This window comes from Meles meles, chromosome 1 (assembly GCF_922984935.1).
Source record: "Meles meles chromosome 1, mMelMel3.1 paternal haplotype, whole genome shotgun sequence".
Classification (NCBI taxonomy): Eukaryota; Metazoa; Chordata; class Mammalia; order Carnivora; family Mustelidae; genus Meles; species Meles meles.
The window spans coordinates 210546363-210551469 of NC_060066.1; the positions used below are offsets into that span (position 1 = coordinate 210546363).

The 5107-nt window shown below is 52.6% G+C and overlaps 1 long non-coding RNA gene across 1 annotated transcript; it reads left to right on the forward strand.

Annotated features, from left to right (window-relative positions):
• Positions 1 to 1984: 1984 nt before the first annotated feature.
• LOC123932746 lies at positions 1985 to 3684 on the forward strand. The gene is made up of 3 exons (XR_006816470.1): positions 1985 to 2068; positions 2154 to 2210; positions 3216 to 3684. It is a non-coding gene; the product is annotated as an uncharacterized LOC123932746 (long non-coding RNA).
• The last annotated feature ends 1423 nt before the right edge of the window (positions 3685 to 5107 follow it).

Here is a 5107-nt window from a genome sequence, read left to right on the forward strand (position 1 = left end):
TTTGACAGACAGAGATCACAAGCAGGCAGAGAGGTAGGCAGAGAGAGAGGAGGAAGCAGGCTCCCCGCCGAGCAGAGAGCCCGAAGCGGGGCTCGATCCCAGGACCCCAAGATCATGACCTGAGCCAAAGGCAGAGGCTTTAACCCACTGAGCCACCCAGGCGCCCCTTCACGCACCTTTTTAAGGAGTCATGTCATTGTCTGCTCCTTGAAGCTACTTTTTCTATGTCATAAACCAAAGGGCTAAATTCCGCATAGTGTCGTGGTCTAGAACCTGCACGAATTTCCATGAGGACACGGGGGGTGGTAGTTAGTGTTTGGGAGAAGGGACGTGGGAAAACCCTCCGGCTCCATCTAAAAACACCAGTGGCGGATGTCACAAACTGTGTTTGTAAAGCTGGGGTGCAGGACAGACAGAGTTGGTGGGTGCCCAGGAGTGAAAGCCCCTTCTTCAGTCCCCAGCTTGTTGGATTCTCCCTCGGGGGGCTGGTTTTGTCTTCAAGCCCCACCTCCATCCCCCGGTGACATGTCTGGCAGCCCAGGGACCTCCAGGGGCTGCTGGATAACAAAACATTTGCTGGTCGTTTTGCCCATGTGGCTCAGCTTGCCCATGTGCTCAGTTTTGCACATGTGGCTTGCCCATGTGGCCTCCCAACTGGAGGAAGCTGTGCTAGGGTGCAGGGGAGGGACCCTTCTCGAAGAGCCCTCCCGGTGGGAGTCTGAGTTCTCCCGAGAAACAGGACCATGTCACAGATTGACTATCACGAATTGGCCTCCGAGGATCACGGAGGCTGAGGACTCCGAGATTTGCGGTTGGCAAGCAGGTGGCCCGGGATGGCCGAGGCTGTCAGTTCTGCTCTGAGTTAAGTTCAAAGGCAGAGACCAACGTCCCCGCTCAGGACAGTCAGACAGACGGAGAATTCTTTCTCACTCAGGCTTTCGTTCTACTCGGGCTTTCAGGGCCTTGGCGGAGGCCCTGTCACACCGGGGCGGCCTCTCTGCTCCTCTCTGTCCGCGGACTCAAAACGCTAATCTGGTCCAGAAACACCCTCCGAGGCACACCCAGAAATAACGTCTGACCCAGCATTCAGACACGCCGTGGTGCAGTCAAGCGACAGGTACAACTAACCCTCACGCTTGATTTTCCCACGTTTTCTGTCAACCTCCTTTCCTGCCACTCGGTGGGCGGCCTCAGCCCCTCCAAGATGAAGTGGGGTGGGGGGGACCCCTGTAATCGGCCACTGCTTCCTTTGGCCATGGCAGATATTTGAAGCTGACTTCTTCTCTTGTGAGGGGTTTTGGGGCTCTTCGGTGACTCCCTGTGGCCTGGGCGATCGCCACGGGGAGTTCTCCCTAGTTCTCTGAGGGGACAGGGATGTCCTGGCTAGTGCCTTTGCATCTTGGCTCAGTCCTTTCTCCCAGCAGCCCCTGGGGCCCGCTCTTTCCCGTGGCGTCTAGTCTGTGGGAAAACCAGGGGCGAGAGGCTCTACACCAATCAGGCAGCCACCATCCTCGTTCTGACTTTAGCGTCGTCGTCATGAAGAGTTCTCGGGCATGCAGCAGACACCAGTTGTCTGGTCCTGTGGACCTCGGGGCACGCATGTCAGCTCCGAGGGGCCCCCTCGAGGACCTTCTCACTGTGGTCCCTCCCGTCATTTGTGGGGCGTGGGGGAATGCGGAGGGAAAGTACCAAGGCACATGACAACTCTGAAGACATCGTCTCTCTGATTTCTGGCCACTTCCCATGTCTGGAGGTCACAGCTTCCCCGACAGCTCTGCAGGTCTCGCTGAGAGGGTCTAGGGCCTCCCTTTAGAACATGGGGGTATTGGCGCCCGCTGGTTCTCTGCCTTAGAACTGAAACGGCATCATATTTTAACATTTTAAACATTTTGTTGCCTTTGGATTAGCTGAGGGTAGTAAGCCAGAAGTTAGTTGTGATGGATATAGCCTGATGAATGATGTCCCAACATTTCTAGGGTCCTTGGATGGCCATCGTTACTCCCGGGGGGAGAGAAGTTCGGCGGCTGGAGAGCCTTTGTTGCCCTACGGTCCTAGCGGCTTCAGAAAGGTGATTGTGCTCCTCCTGGAATCAGGCCCATAGTCAAGGAAGGAAGAAGGACCAGGGGCATTGCTTGTCTTCCTGTCTTTTACAGAAGAAAGTCAAAGCCTTTCCAGAGGGTCTCCAGAAGACACCACAAATGCATCCTCTGGTAGGACGGTGCCAGGCACCATTGGCTTTCCCAGCCTCAGTGGAGACGGGTGAGGGAGGAGGGGGCTGGGAACATCAACGTAGTCGTGATGGTGACAGTCAGCATCTGTCTCTTGAGCAGCTCACCTCAGCTGAGATGGTGACATTGTTCAGGAGAGCCTTTCCCATCCTCTTCCCCCTTCCCTCCTCATTATCAAATATTAATGGGCTCTCATGAGTGACACCACGTAGATTAGACACTGGATGTGGGCAAATGACATTCTGCCCTCAAGGCGCTCATCTTGATCCTTGTATGGTCCCCGTGGAATCCGATATGTAGATGTTACAACTTTTGCTATCACTGTAGCAAAAAGCACCGTTGCTTCCTGTAGTAGGACGTTGAGCCTACTCGGCTCAAGAAAATTCCAGGGTGCAAAGTGACCTAGAGGTAGTGGGATGAACTTCAAGGTGTGAAAACGTGTATCGAACTATTAAGAGAGAAGAGAGAAGTGTTTTGGAACTCCGGACAAAAAGTGGATATAGCCTTAATATTTGTTTTTCTCACACGGAAAAATTTAAAAAAGATTTTGTTTATTTGTTTGTCAGAGAGAGAGAGTAAAAGAAGGGTAGAGAGGCAGGCAGAGGGAGAGGGAGAAGCAGGCTCTCCACTGAGCAGGGAGCCTGATCCGGGACTCGATCCCAGGATCCTGGGATCATGACCTGAGCTGAAGGGGGGCTCTTAACTGACTGAGCCACCCAGGCACCCCTCTCATGGAAATTTTAGTTTGGAACTGGTTCTGTGTAGAACTTTCTAGTTTGGAACTGGCTCTGTGTAGACCTTTCTCGATAGGATTGTTGTATAGGCTGGAGTAGTAGTAGTTAGAATTCGGGTCTAAAATTAGTTTTTTAGTTAGATTTCTCTGCGGGATCATAAGACTCCCTGAAAGTAGGCTGGCTACATTCTCAGGCGGGTTCAGTGCTTTTAACATTAAGTGACTCCTTCGGTTCACCAAATCTTGTCTTTCAGGCTTCAAACAGCTTCAGCGTTACCAGACTCAATGACGGCAGAGACACTTTGGCACCAGAAAGAAAATAGCTGATCACGTGATGAAAGCCTTTAAACGTGTGTCCATGGTGACATTATTAGGTTCGGGAGGGCGTGCCTTCCCCACTTAAATCGGGATAACCCAGCAGGTGCAGGGGACAGACGACGTGGCGAAGGGGATGTCGGTTATTAGGTCTGGGGGCAAGCAGGCTTGCGAACATTGCGCTCCTGAAACAGACATGCTGATTCATCCCGTCCGGTCGAGAGCGGCCCCACTGCCCAGCGTGCTCTCTGCAGCTGGTGGAGCCCAGAACAGGAGAGAGGGGACTACTCTGAGCATGTACAGTTCCCCCCATCTACGCAATTGGCAAACTGGTTCCACTTCCTTTGGGAGAGGACTGGGTAGGAGGAAGGAGTTGGAAGGAGCGAGGAGAGAAGCACAGAGTGTCCCCCTAGGATTTCCCTCTGCAGGACAGCATGAGGACCTGGGAACGTGTGTCTGCCCCCTCCTCACACATATAAGCTTAAGACATTATAAACATAAGCCGCTACAGGGTGCTCTGATCTGGCTGGGATTCTAGATGCTTCTGTCATTTTATAGATCTCCCCCAACTGACGCACCTGCCCTGTGCAAGTCAGCTTCTCTCTGGGTCTCAGTTGACTTATTACAGCCAGAAAGGAGACAACAGCCTTCCTAGTAATCAGGCTGACACAGAGGTTGCTCTAGTCCAGCTAAATTTTACTCTCTGTCTTATTGCAGATTTTACTCTAATGCTGGTTATTAATAAATCATATCACCCCCATTAAAGACCTGGCACCAGAAACACAAGAAAATTGCTATATCCAGACAATGGGAGAGTGTTTCGGTCTCAAAACAAACGAGCTATCAAGCCCCACCAAGACATGGAGGAAACCTCAACGCACGTTACTAAGTGAAGGAAGCCGATCTCAAAAGGCCGCACACTATGTGATTTCAATTGTATGACCTTCTGGAAAAGGCAAAACAACAGCGGTAGTAAAAGGGATAGGGGCTGCCAGAGCTTAGGGGCATATATAAAATGGTTAATAGAGAGGCCTGGGTATATTTATTCTTAGAAGCCCGGCCCATTTCACTCCCAACATCTGCCAACAAATTCTTCCTCTGTATTTGAAATGGAGGTGGTGTCGGGCAGAAGAGCCCCACGATTTGCCCAGGAAAGACATTTATTCAGGCAAATTCACCTTCCTCTGTTCCCCCTCCGGGGCCGCCGCGGGGATCCCCAGGGCTCACCCCACGCACAGAGAACATTGCCAGGTCAGCAGTCTACACCGTCCCTTAGACACAAGGAGTATTATTTAGTCTAGAAACTCTCAAAGGAAATATCCGCTTGCACGTGAAAAATCTCTGCAATTTCTCTGTTCCTTGCTGCCCAACATCCCTGTATCTGTGAAATGGCCTTGAAACGCCTCCGAACACAGAGCTGCCTTGTTCACGGCTGCGGTGGGCTGACTCCAGCCCACTTCTGTCCCTGCCCCCGTCCCCTCTGAGCTGCTCCTGCCCCAGACACTGGTGGTGCCCAGGAGAAGAGAGGAGGGGGAGGGGGGAGGGAACGGGGAGCAGAGGGCCCTCTGAAATCAGAAGGGACAAGTTTTACACCGGTTGGGAAAATAAACAGAGGGACAAAATCCACAGTCTGAAACCCTCAGTCCTGGAGTATCCAGGCCTCACTGCTTCTCACTCCATAATTAAGACAAGGAGGACTTTGGATCTAGACAATAAGAAAAACGGGGGGGGGGCTCGTTTGATCCCCTCCCACACCCCCTGCGCACCCCCAGCCAACGGTGACAGGTCTGGAGCTCATTGAGACCCGTGTGGGGGGCGTCGAAGGGCCTTT